The 14,230-nt window shown below is 40.4% G+C and overlaps 1 protein-coding gene across 1 annotated transcript in view; it reads right to left on the reverse strand.

Moving 5' to 3' along the window:
* The window catches only part of LOC116593407 (lymphoid-restricted membrane protein), a 130,744-nt gene that overhangs the window by 61,164 nt on the left and 55,350 nt on the right, over positions 1-14,230 (reverse strand). The window contains exon 5 of the mRNA XM_032347663.1: positions 11,083-11,203. The gene's annotated coding sequence lies outside the window, so the exon portion shown is untranslated. The remainder of the gene's footprint in view (positions 1-11,082; positions 11,204-14,230) is intronic.

A 14,230-nucleotide genomic window follows, 5' to 3' on the forward strand; every position in this document is an offset into this window, starting at 1 on the left:
CTCAGAAATTCAGCTAGATAGCTACCAAATCATTCCAAACACCTATGAACTCTATCAGAGAGCTAAGAAAAGAATTTCTGCAATTCCACAATTAGAAAATCAACCACTTTCTGCAAGGTAGGTGTGGAGAAGTGAATCCAAGGCAAAATATTGGAAGATAAACTGTGAGGAGCAGGAGTGTCTGGAAGCCAGCTATTGGAAAGTGATAAAGCAGCAGAGTGCAAAATCAGATCTTTCAGAAATCCGCTGTAATGAGAGGTTTTCTGTATGAAAGGCACTCAGGTGGCAAAGTGGGGCAGAATCCCAGATGGGACAGTGTGGTCTCAGGATCTCCAAGGTCACAGGAAGACTGGGGGTGCCTAGCATGATGGAGATTTCAAGCATTGGAGTGGGGAAGCTGGCTGCAATCATTGAGCCTAGGAATGGGCTCTGAGTTTAGGGTTGCCAGGTACCCCACATTGCAGCATGGTCAGGCAACTGCTCTCCAGGCAGGTGTCCAGCAAGTGGAAGAACTGATGAGACAACCCCTCCTCTGCCAGGAGGAGTGGTGCGGGTATGCACCATGGGAGTGTGCAGGGTTTGATAACTCAAAGTGGGTCCCATGCCTGAGATAGAAACACTGGGTCACTAGGCTGGGGGAGCATGAAGTGCTGATGGAGACCAGGGAGACATGGGGTCATGAACAGCTTTTCCTTCATTGACTGCTTTTCCCCTATGGAGCACTGAGGAGTGTGGGTGTGAACTTTTGACTCTAGGGCCAGAGATTGGGAGGCTGCCATTTTCATTCTCATCCTCTAAAGTGGCACAGAAAACCTTCAGGGACCAAAAGCCACACAGAGGAATCCTGAGCCACTTACACTGAGCCAGGCCCCCTGGCAAGGGCAGTGCAGTTCCACCTGGGGCAAAGATACCTGAGAATCAACACAACAGGCCCCTCTCCCAGAAGATCAACAAGAACTTACAATTAAAACCAAGTTTACCGACCACACAGAACTGCAATACTCCAGGGCTAAGGGAAAATAGTACATAGAATTCATGGTTTTGTTCTCATAATTCTTTAGTCTTTCAATTTTAATTTTTTTCTCTTTCCTTTTCAACCAATTTCTTATTTTGTCAATTCTTTTTTTAAGAATCTTTTTAAATTTTCATTTTTACAGTTACATTCTATTCTTTCATTGTACATAATTTTGTTTTTGTATATATAAAAGTTTTTCTTTCTTTATAATTTTGGAATGCAATTTCTTCTAACAGACAAAAGTACACCCAGAATCTAGTGTATTGCTCTGTTCTCATCACTGATCTGATTATATTCTCTATTCTTTAAAGTCTTTCTTAATTTTTATCTTTATAGTTACATTCTATCTTTTCATTGCATTTAATTTTATTTTTGCACACATAAATTATTCTTTCTTTACAATTTTGGGATCCAGTTTTCTAAAAAACACCAAAATACACACAGGATCCAGTGTATTGCTCTGTCCTGTTCACCTGATTATATTTTCTCTCTCTCTCTCTTTAAATTTTTACTTACTTACTTATTTGGTTTGGGGTCTCTTCTAATTTGTTTAGTAGGGATTGTTGTTGCCATTTCAGTATTTATTTTGTTCTCTCGTTCATCCATTCTTCTCTGGACAGAATGACAAATGGAAAAACTCACCTCAAAAAAGAGAGCAAGTGGCAGTACGGACTGCCAGGGACCTAATCAGTATGGGCATAAGTAAAACGTTAGAACTAGAGTTCAGAATACCAATAATAAAAATACTAGCTAGACTTGAAAAAAGCATAAGACACTAAAGAAGCCCTTTCTGGAGAAATAAAAGAACTAAAATCCAATCAAGTTGATATTGAAAAGGCTAATAATGAGGTACAATTAAAAAAAAAACGGAGGCTCTAACATCTAGGATAAATAAGGTAGAAGAGAGAAGTAGTGATATAGAAGACAAAATGATGGAGAATAAAGAGGCTGAGGAAAAGAGAGCTAAACGACTAGTGGATCATGAAGAGAGGATTCAAGAGATAAGTGATACTATAAAGAGAAACAATATCAGAATAATTGGGATCCCAGAAGAAGACAAAAAAGAGTGTGCAGAAGGTATATTGAAGCAAATTATAGCAAAGAACTTCCCTAAGCTGAGGAAGGAAACAGGCATTTAAGTCCAGGAGGCACAGAGAAAACCCCTCAAAAAAAAAAAAAAAAAAGAAAAAAAAGGGCCAGCACCTTGACATATAACAGTCAAGCTTGCCAATCTCAGAGACAAAGTGAAGACCCTGAAAGCACTCGGGACAAGAGGTCCTTAACCTACAAAGATAGAAACATTAGACTGGCAGCAGACCTATCCACAGAGACCTGGCAGGCCAGGAAGGATTGGCATGATATATTCAGGGTACCAAATGTGAAAAATATGCAGCCAAGAATATTTTATTCAGCAAGGTTGTCATTCAAAATAGGAGAGATAAAAAGCTACCAGGACCACCCCCCCCCCGCAAAAACAACAACAACAACAACAAAACCCCCCCCCCAAAAAAAAAACCCAAAACCTAGAAGAATCTGAACACTAAACCAGCCTTGCAAAAAATATTAAAGGGGATCCTTTAAGTGAAGAAAGAGAACAAAAGTAACATAGACCAGAAAGGAACTGAGATGATATACAGAAACAGTGACTTTATAGGTAATATGACGTCACTAAATTCATATCTTTTGACAGTTACTCTGAATATAAATGGACTAAATCCCCAATCAAAAGACACAGGATATCAGATTGGATAAAAAAGCAAGACCAAAACCCATAAGATACCTAGAAATAAAACCTAACCAAAGAGGCAAAGATTCTGTACTCAGAAAACTATAGAATGCCCATGAAAGAAATTGAGGAAGACAGAAAGAAATGGAAAAAGGTTCCATGCTCATGGATTGGAAGAACAAATATTATTAAAATGTTTATGCTACCTAAAGCAATCTACACATTCAATGCAAAATACCATCAACTTTTTTCACATTGCTGGAAAAAATAATCTTAAAATTTGTATGGAACCAGAAAAGATCCCCCATAGCCAAAAGAATGTTGAAAAAGAAAACCAAAGTGGTGCATCACAATTCTGGACTTCAAGCTCTATTACAAAGCTGTAATCATCAAGACAGTATGGTACTGGCACAAAAACAGACACGCAGATCAATGGAACAGAATAGAGAACCCAGAAATGGACCCTCAACTCTATGCCCAACTAATCTTAAATGAAGCAGGAAAGAATATCCAATGGAAAAAAGACAGTCTCTTCATCAAATGGTGTTGGAAAAAGTGGATAGCCACATGCAGAAGAATAAAACTGGACCAATTTCTTGCAGCATACACAAAAATAGACTCAAAATGGATGAAAGACCTAAATGTGAGACAGGAATCCATGAAAATCCTAGAGAACAGAGGTGGCAACCTCTTTTGGCCTCAGCTGCAGGAACTTCTTGCTAAACATGTCTCCAAAGGCAAAGGAAACAAAGGCAAAAATAAACTTTGGGACTTCATCAAGATAAAAATGTTTTGCACAGCAAAGAAAAAAGTTGTCAAAACCAAAAGACAACTGACAGAATGAGAGAAGATATTTGCAAATGTCTTATCAGATAAAGAAGGACTAGTATCCAAAATCTATAAAAAACTTATCAAACGCAACATCCAAAGAACAAATAATTCAATCAAGAAATGGGCAGAAGACATGAACAGATATTTCTCCAAAGAAGACATACAAATGGCCAACAGACATATGAAAAAGTGTTCCACATCACTCAGCATCAGGGAAATACAAATCAAAACCACAATGAGATACCAGCAAACACTGGTCAGACTGGTTAAAATTAATAAGTGAGGAAATGAGAGATGTTGACAAGAAAGGAGAATGCTCTTACACTGTCTGTTTGTGGGAATGCAAGCTAGTGCAGTCACACTGGAAAACAGTATGGAGGTTCCTCAAAAAGTTGAAAATAGATCTACCCTATGACCCAGCAATTGCACTGCTAGGAATTTACCCCAAAGATACAAATGTAGTGATTCAAAAGGGAACCTGCACCCCAATGTTTAGAGCAGCAATGTCCAAAATAGCCAAACCATGGAAAGAGCCCATCAACAGATGAATGGATAAAGAAGATATGGAATATATATACAATGGAATATTACTCAGCCATCAAAAGATGAAATCTTGCCATTTGCAACAACATAAATGGAAATAGAGAGTATTTTGCTAAGTGAAATAAGTTAATCAGAGAAAGACACTTATCATATGATCTCACTGATAAGTGGAATTGAAGAAACAAAACAGAGGATCATATGGGAAGGGAGGGGAAAAATAGAACATGATGGAATCAGAGAGGGACAAACCATAAGAGACTCTTAATCATAAGAAACAACCTGAGGGTTCTTAATCATAAGAAACAACCTCTCCTCCTGGAGAGGACAGGGGTAGAGGAATGGGGTAACTGGGTAATGGGCATTAAGGAGGGCATGTGATATAATGAGCACTGGGTATTATACAAGACTGAAGAATCACTGAACTCCACCTCTGATAATAGACTCTATGTTGATTAATTGAATTTAAATAAAAAACTAAACACAAACAAAAAAATTGTTGAATAATCTGTGAAAGAAATCATAGATAGGTAGATGATAGAAAGATGATAGATTGAGTTATGTGCTGCTAAAAAAGGCACGATATACTGGTCGACCCAGACCTACTGTGGGGTACAAGAGTATCAGAAGAGTGAAGAATGACTTCAGGATTTGGACTGAGCAACGGGAGGACTGTAGCTGTCATTAACTGAGATGGTTTAGAGGGAGGAAGGAATCTCAGAAGCTCAATTTCAGAATGTGGAGCTTGAGTTGTTACTAAATATTCAACTGGGGGTTGTCAAATAGGTGGTGGGTGTATGGTCTAGATTATGGGGAGATCAATTATGGATTACGGCTCACAGGTATAAATATGGGCATCCTCAGTATCAAGGCGGCATGGAAATCTTCAGGTTCCATTGAGATAGCCAGCCAGTGAAGGTAAGCAAAAGGGAGAAGTCTGACGCCTGAGCCTCAACATGTGTCAACTTGTAACAGCCAGTGTGAGGAGAGGAGGTAGGGCCAACAAAAGAGACTGAAAAGGAGCATGGGAAAGGTGGAAGGCAGAGAATGGAAAATCCAGTGAGTGCAGTGTCCTGGAAGCGAAGTTGGGGAAGGATTTCAAGGAAGAGAAATGGCTAGGAAATGACCTTTGATTAACCATAAGGGAGGAAGATATTGGTGACTTGACAAGAGAAATTTCATTATGATGTGTTCCAAAGTAAATGGTAGGAGAAAAATTAGAGTGTCTGAATATGGACACTGCTTTTTTTTTTTTTTCTTTTAAAGACTTTATTTATTAGAGAGAGAGAGCGAGAGAGCAGAAGCAGGGGGAGGGGCAGGGGGAGGAGAAGCAGACTCCCCACTGAGCAGGGAGCTGATGTGGGATGGGGAACATGACCTGAGATGAAGGCAGAGGCTTAACTGACTGAGCCACCCAGGCATACCTGGACACTGCCTTTTAAGCATTTGTTGTGACTTCTATACAACACTGTGCCTATAGTTAATGGGATGGTGCTGCGTACTTAAAAATACAGGAAGCTACCCTTGCCTGTGCCTGCCCCAGCCAATGGTTCTCCATTCACCTGTATCCAATGAGATGCACCATGCACAGAGATGAGAGAATTGGTGACCAGCCTGGGACTGGGGCTGCTGTGCCTAGCGCTGCTCCCTCCCATGCAGATCTATTCAAACCAACACCTGCTGTAACACTTTCAAGGAACTCCTACCAGAATACCTCCACTTTCATAAATCCAGCTAATGCCACCACCATGGCAACAGGGGGTGCTCTGCTGGCAACAGCCAGTCTCTCCATGATCTCCTTCTTCCTTCTACATCTCTCTGTGAAGAGACTCGGACCAAGAAACGTCTATACTTCTCCATCTTCTAAAGACAATCAGTGTTGTCTAGACAACCTGTGACAAGGGAAACAGGTCTTCAACAAAATCTGCTAATTCCATACCTTATTGTGTTGACACAGAAAATACGGAGGATCCCAAATCTGATTGGTTTGAAGAATATGTGAAGTGTCTAGCTAGGTGATGTTTTTTAAATCTACTGGAGTTTCATGTATAAGATGAAGAGACAACATCCAAGAATTGTTAAGAGATGATTTCTTTAAATGTCACTTAAGAAGTATGGACATATAAAATTCTACCTTGAAAATGAGAATAGATTTTATCTTAGCTAGATATAAAGGATGGGATGTGAACAGTTCCTGTTTTCATTTGGTTCATTAAATCTTTAAGGCCAGGTAACAGGTAATACAAAAAGCTTCCATGATTCTATTTATATGTAAACTAGAAGAAATTTCCAGGTGTGCTGTAAATCCTCAATGCATTGCTTTAGCTGTCCTAATTTAATGCATATGTACTCCAGATAAAGTTCTATATTGTTTAAAAAAATAATAAAATAAAATAAAAGTTTTACATTGTTAAGTCACTATTTCTTAGGAACTGAACTCTTTTCTCTGAGAATTGCATTTTTTAAAAAAATATTTATTTATTTATTTGACAGACAGAGATCACAAGTAGGCAGAGAGGCAGGCAGAGAGAGGAGGAAACAGGCTCCCTGTGAAGCAGAGAGCCTGATGTGGGGCTCGATCCCAGGACCCTGGGATCATGACCTGAGCCGAAGGCAGAGGCTTTAATCCACTGAGCCACCCAGGAGCCCCACTGAGAATGCGTTTGATTTTTCCTATAGTAACTGACATGTGCCAGGGCAATGATGGATTGGAATCTACCCTCGACTGAAGTATAATGAATATAATTTGCTGTATACTGATCACTTACTGCTATTCAACAAGAGGGCCAGATTTATTTAGCTAAACCGATTCCAAAGATTCGAAGTACACTGACCTCCAGGAATTTCAAAATGCTTTTTATTTCTGCAGATGCTGAATACTTTTTACAATTAAAAGAATGATCTTTTACAAAGGTAAAATTGACAAATCTTGAAATTATAAAGGCAAAACATGTGCAGGAACAAAATCTTAAATCAAGTATTCTGGAAGTGAAGACTGGAAGCTTGCTTACATTAAATTCCAAAAACTTTTATGCTCTTTTTGTAAATATATGCTTTTTAAAACTCTGAATCAGGATAGCCACATTTGGAACACTTCCTGTTAGTTAATATTTTTAGATAGAACCTGGTCCTAAGTCTAAAGTTTGTTGGATTCTGGAAAGTAAATCTTTTCACAACTGCCTCGATGCATGAAAAGCTTTTTAAAAAAAACACTAAAAGGACTTTTGTTTGCATAGTCATGCCCTGATGCTTAGATGTTCTAATCTCTTAATACAGCCACAGTAGTCTTGATAACCGAAATCCTTTTTTCCCATGTTTGGGAACCAACACCAGAACAACCATATCCAACAGATGTCAAGTTACTGTGTGTGTGAATGAACATTCTGTTTTGTTTCATACCTAAAGGCTGTACATCTATTTTGGATTATATATTGTGTTTGTGTAATTATGCTTTGATTCATAGTAACTTCTCACATTATAGAATCGTTCTGCATTGAACATAAACTATAAATAAAAAATTTCTGAAAGAGCAAAAAAAGAAAAAATACTGGAGGGTAGACTTCATGTAAAGTACTCTGATGACCCCCCCCTCAAAAAAAGGAGGGACACCTGGGTGGCTCAGTCGGTTAAGCCTTCAACTCTTGACCTCAGGGTTGTGAGTTTGAGCCCCACATTGGGTGTTAAAAATAAAATCTTTGAGGGCACCTGAATTGTGCATTCGGTTAAGCATCTGCCTTTGGCTCAGGTCATGATCCCAGGGTCCTGGGATGGAGACCTGCATCAGGCTCCTTGCTCAGATGGTCTGCCCACACACCCCTGCCCCCCACTCCTTCTCTCTCTCTCTTTCTCACATAAAATCTTAAAAAAAAAATAAAGAAAAGGGATATAAGGAAATATATATGTTTATTATCTTGATTATGGTGATGGTATCACAGGTACATTCATATGTCCGAACTCATCAAATTTTAAGTATTAAATATGTGAAGGGTTTGTATATTCACTATACATCAATAAGATGGCAAAAAAAGAAAAAGAAAAGAAAAAGAAAGGAGTTTGCTATAAAAGGAAGAAAAGAAATGGACACCACCAGCAGGAGAAACAGAGTCAAGGGAGCTCTGGGCTTTGCTGTTTTTTATAGGGGAGAGAAATAACGGCACATCTGCACATTTATGGGAATGATCCAGTCCAGAGGGGAAAAATGAGGCTGCAGAAGACAGAGCTGGGAATGGCATACCCATCCCTTACTCTGTGTCAGGGGGTAAGACCTAGGTCCTGGGGGCTTGGGCTTAGCTAGCTGCAGAGGCAGCCCATCCACAGGCCAAGGGAAGGAATTACATACGGGCACAGACACAGATAGGCAGGTACAGGGGAGAGATGGTGAATGTTTCTTCTGATTGCTCAGTGATCTTAGCAAAGCCAAAAAGGAGGGAGGGTCTCCTCTTTGAGGAGAGAGGAGAAAGTATAAAATAGCCTAGAGAGAGCGCGAGAGACTGCATTTGGGAAACACAACGAGGGTCGTGACTTATCTAACAAGTACTACTGAGATGTGAGAAAGAGTGAGCAGAGTTGAGAGGGCTGTAAATCAGTGACGCAACAACAAACTAGGTAGGGAGACTGAACTAGGTAGGGCGAAAACACAGGGACCTAAGGATGGGCATGAGGCACAAGGCAACTGGAGGAGGATCAGCAGGTAGAAGATCCCAGTGGGGTCAGAGAATGGTCAAGGTGGGGGCCGGAAAGGGTGAGCTCGAAAGTTAGAAGATGACACTCAAGTACAGAATCCAGAGCCTGAGATACGACAGGGCTGTGATGACTGGTAATGACAAGGCCAAGGGTATGGCCTGTGGAAGAGGGTTCTGGTAACTATGTAAGCCCAGAGTCTATTTTCTTTTTCCAAAGGGAGGGCTCAGATGGCATTGAGTGACAGGTGCTCTGTGTATCTGCCTTGTGTATCCTTCCAAAAAAAAGCCCTTGAGTGGTTCAGGTTTCCAGATTATACACTAGAAAGCCACAAAACACACAGAAGACCTTTTTAAATGGAAGAAGCTATTTCATTCCTCCCAAATGTGCAATCATAAATACTTGAACTAGAGCCCTATTTTGTTTGCAGGGCAAACATGTTTTTATTTCTCCTGCCTGGCAGGTAAAAATTAGTGTTAGCTTTGTGTTACATAAATATTGCACTCACTTTCTTGTTTTTATGTTATACAAAATGGAATCACTTATTCACCATGACTTTCCCCGCATAAAACGACTCATGAAGTAACTAGCACAGAGAGTTGAATAATAAATTAAATACTCAATGTGAAAACCTGGGCATGTTCTGCTTACCTAAATCAACAGATTTGGCTTTGACATATTACAGGAAAAATGCCATGTCTCAGACAAGAGCTTCTGCTCTTGAAAATCAGTGAGCAGGTATGAAACTGTTACAAAGGTAGAATGATCCTGACCGCTATAATATATGCCAGCTCTGAACAGGTCATAAGAGGAAGACATCATTACTGACACCTTTATTAAACCTCTTTCCTTTCTTTGTCCATTCATAGTCTACCATATCTTGCTGAGACAAAACTGGGCTAAATTTCCTGACACTCAACCAGGTGCTTTTTTTTTTTTTCTTTTTAAAATCAGCAATGACCACAGAGTGCTGAGATTTAGTCTTTTCACCGGTTGGGTCAGAAGGGGCTCACAGGGGTGCCTGGGTGGCTCAGTGGTTAAGCGTCTGCCTTCAGCTCAGGTCGTGATCCCGAGGTCCTGAGATCCAACCCCACAGTAGGCTCCCTGCTTGGCAGGAAGCTTGCTTCTCCCTCTCCTCCCATTTGTGTTCCCTCTCTTGTTGCAGCTATCTCTGTCAAATAAATAAATAGATAAATAAATAAATAAATAAATAAATAAATAAATAAAATCTTTAAAAAAAAGAAAGAAAGAAAGAAAGGTGCTCACAGGGCACACACAGATTCCTTGGCGTCTCTGCCAGGACAAGATGAGCTCAAAGTATGTCTGAGGTTCTGCGGACACCTGCAGGTGCCTGCTCACCTTACGTTATGCTAAATGCCAAACACAGGTGCGGAGAGGGCACTGTGGCAAAGGAAGAAAAAGAAAGCAAAATACCCTGTGACTTCATCACTGTTTGTGAAAAATCAGTAGTATGTTTTGTTTTATCTTGAAGGGAGCCTCTTTGGGTCAATCTTTGGATAAATTCTTTGCTTCTGAGTGAATCAACTGGGATAGAAACGTTCATTTATTTGAACAAACAGGACAGGATCACAAAGAAACACTGGTGACCCTCTCTATCGTATCTATGGCTTGGGCTTTCTTCCTTTCTTGAAAAACAACCCTCCTGCCCAAAGAGGCCGATTTCCTCAGAGTCTGCTTAGTTGCTTTTAGTGGGAGTGGGGTGGGTAATTTCATTCCTGTAGATTATGCTTAATAAAATCAAATTAAGCCTTTCGTGAGCATTTTCAGCTTCTCGTTTTGCTCATGTTCTCACCATCCTGCCCATCAAGGCCTTCTGACTGCACTTGGCTCCTTCTTCCGCTCTAAGTAAACCCCAAGACCGGCAATGCAGCGCAGTCCTACAGAGCAGGGACTCCATACCTGGATTGCCGGGGGCCTTCTCGAAACTCTGCCTCTTGGACAAGTGACTCAACCTCTCTATGACAGTTTCCTTATCTGAGAATTGAGCATACAACGGTACCAGTAAATTGGAAAATACACAGAAGACTGCCTCGCTCCTAGGAGGCATTCTGAAACTTAGTTATCTTATTGCCAAAAATATATCAGACACAATAGTAGTTTTCCTTAGCTTCTCTAGGTCTTAAACATTTTTATCAGTTATCTATGGCTGGGAAGCAAATCACTCAGGGTTTAGAGGCCCAGATCGATAAGCATTGATTATCTCATAGTCTCTGTGAGTCAGGAATCTGGGACCTTTACACTAGGTAGTTCTACTTCCAAGACCACTCACCTGATTACTGACAGGCTTCCATCCCTCTCCACATGGGCCTCTGAATGGGGTTGACTCAGCGTGGCAGTCGCCGTTCCCCAGGGTGAGCAATCCAAGAGAAAGAGAATCCCACACACATATCCTGACAGGAAGAGAGAGAGGCCAAAAATAGCATTAGTCTTTTAAACCTAATTTTGGAAGTGATGGTCCATCTCTTCCATCTCTATTCATTATCACCAAGTCACTAAATTGAGCCCGCACTTAGGATAAGAGATTACATATAGGCAAGAACCCCTTGGGATGGCTTACCATACCGCCGATTGTGAACGGATTTAGAAAGTGTCCCTAAAATCCACATAAGGCATTCAATAAGCTAATTTGCCAAGACCTGGTTGATGGAGGAGAGAGGATAGCAGAGAACCTGGCCTTTTGCAGACAGGGCTGATGACCACTGTGGGGTACCCACAAAACAGCAGGTCAACTGATCACCCCTGGAGATACAATTTAAACAAATTGGCATGTATATAATATTAAGCCAACTACACTGAAGTTTTATTCTGTTCTGTTTTGTTTTGATTTTGGGGGGAGGGAGTGGGGCAGAGGGAGAGGAAGAGAGAATCCCAAGTAGTCTCCACACACAGCATGGAGCCCAACACGGGGCTCAATCTCACACGGAGAGATCAGGACCTGAGCTGAAATCAAAAGTCGGATGCTTAATTGACTGAGCCACCCAGGTGCTCCAGCACTGGAAGTTTTTTAAAATAAATTACAGACTTTAAAATACCCTCCTGTAAGATTTTCTGCAAGTCCTACCAAAGTCCTACATCTACAAAACCCCCTAATTTAAAAAAAAAATGGCAATAAATAAAAGCATAAGGGAAAAAATCAAAAGCAAATGGTAGAGCTTACATATTTTTCTAACTTACGTGAGTCTCAAAATGGAAAATCCAGACAAGTGGAATGTCTGTGTTGAATCTCACTCACAAGCAGCTCAAAGCTTAAAGTATTTTGTTGACTTTATAAAGCTCCCTTTGGCAGTTTGAAAAGCTGGGGTGGCATTTCTGCTTCAGAGAGTTCTGAGGAGTTGGTCTTCCATCAGCTCTCAAATACAACTGAGGAAAAGGGAGGCATCCAAAACTGATAAAATGGGAGTAGCATGAAAATTTTCTAGAAGCTTAAAAACAAAGTTTTAAGTAAACGAAAGCATATTATACATGCTTTAATCGCAAATATATGGAAAAGTCTGAGTAATAAAATTTTGCTTTTTTTTTCAATTTCAATTATTTCCAAAACAAAACTAAAATTGGTAGTATTATCATTGCTGTTTTACCAATGATGATGCTGAAGCACAGAGAGGTTAAGCAACTTGCCCAGGGTCACACAGCTCATAAATTGTATATCTGGGATTTGAAACCAGGCAGTCTAGCTCCAGTGTCAGCCCTTTTAGCCTCCCTCCTCTGCTGCCAAGGAAGAGAGTAACAGAAGGAAATGAAATCAGGGAATTCTACATGGAAGAGGTGGCTTTTAAGCTAAGTACTTCCACAAGAACAGAATCCTGTCTAAGAGAGTCATTTCTTTTTTCCAAAATGGTGGGAAATGTCTGCATCAAGAGAAGGCCCACAACATTAGTGTTTTCTACTAATGTCACTACTGAGAGGGTTTATGGGAAATTTGGGAAGTCGGTGAAGAGCAAGATAACAGATTACAGCTGTTTACCATTATTGTTCTGGACATTATCTTCTTCTGGAAGGCAATCCCAAGGTCTTAATCAATACAAATTCCTATTTGCATTCTCAGTTTCAGGAGATAAGAACTATTTTCATATTATATACACATCTGTGTCAGAAAGTAAGTAGCCAGATTTTTCTGATACCAAACATCCTTTTTGTAATCAAATGCCACACTGTCAAAGAGAACTTTCTGTAATGATGAAATGTTCTGTATTTTGCTCTGTTCAAGACAGTTGCCACCAGCCACATGTGGTCATGAGACCCTTGAAATGTGGATCGTGGGACTGAAGACCTGATTTATTTTATTTTTTTATTTTAATTAACTTAAATTTAAATTTCAACAGCCACATATGGGCTGCATAGATAGTAATATGAATTCAAATTCTTCCCAAACCTCTCTGGGGTGGCCTCAGGAAATGGGTGGTGTCATAGACGGGTCTGTTGAGTTCTGAAGAACCACAGCTTTGTGGGCTAATCTAACAGACAGGATTTGTTTCGAGACTGGAAATGGCTTTCCATAGCCATTTCCTTAAGTTCAGGAAATATAAAGTTGGAAGATAACTGAATTCCAACTTCCGAGCTTTCTAGAGTGAATTTTATTTATTTATTTGTTTTATTAACACATAATGTATTATTTGCCCCAGAGGTACAGGTCTGTGATTCATCAGTCTTACACAATTCACAGCACTCACCATAGCACATATCTCCCCAGTGTCCATAACCCCACCACCCCATCCCTACCCCCCAACTCCCCAGCAGCCCTCAGTTTGTTTTGTGAGATTAAGTCTCTTACGGTTTTTCTCCCTCCCCATCCCATCTTGTTTCATTTCTACAGCGAATTTTAACTGCCCATTGACACTGAAAGTCCAAAGTGGAAAAGCTCTATTGAGGGGCGCCTGGGTGGCTCAGTTGATTAAGTATCTGACTCTTGATTTTGTCTCAGGTCATAATCTCAGGGTCCTAAGATCAAGTCCCAGGTCAGGCCCAATACTCACTGAGGAGTCTGCTTGAGATTCTCAGCCTTCCTCTCCCTCTGCCCCTCCCACTGTTCTCTCTCTCTCAAATAAATAAAATTATGCACACACACACACACACACATATGTATGATTATATAATTATAAATATCATATATAGTTTTTTTTTAAAGCTCTGTTTAGGAACACACGGGTGGCTCAGTTGGTTAAGTAGCTGCTTTCAGCTTGGGTCATGATCCCAGGCTCCTGGGATGGAGTCCCATTTGGGGCTCCCCGCTCAGCGAGGAGCCTGCTTCTTCCTCTCCCTTTGCCCCTCTGTGCTCCCCACCTGTGCTCTCTCTCTCTCTCTCTCTCTCTCAAATAAATGAATAAATCTTAAAAAAAAGAAAAAAGAAAAAATCTCTATTTAAAGCGCGCGCGTGTGTGTGTGCGTGTGCATGCACACGCACACACACACACGTAGTT

This window comes from Mustela erminea, chromosome 6 (genome assembly GCF_009829155.1).
Source record: "Mustela erminea isolate mMusErm1 chromosome 6, mMusErm1.Pri, whole genome shotgun sequence".
Classification (NCBI taxonomy): Eukaryota; Metazoa; Chordata; class Mammalia; order Carnivora; family Mustelidae; genus Mustela; species Mustela erminea.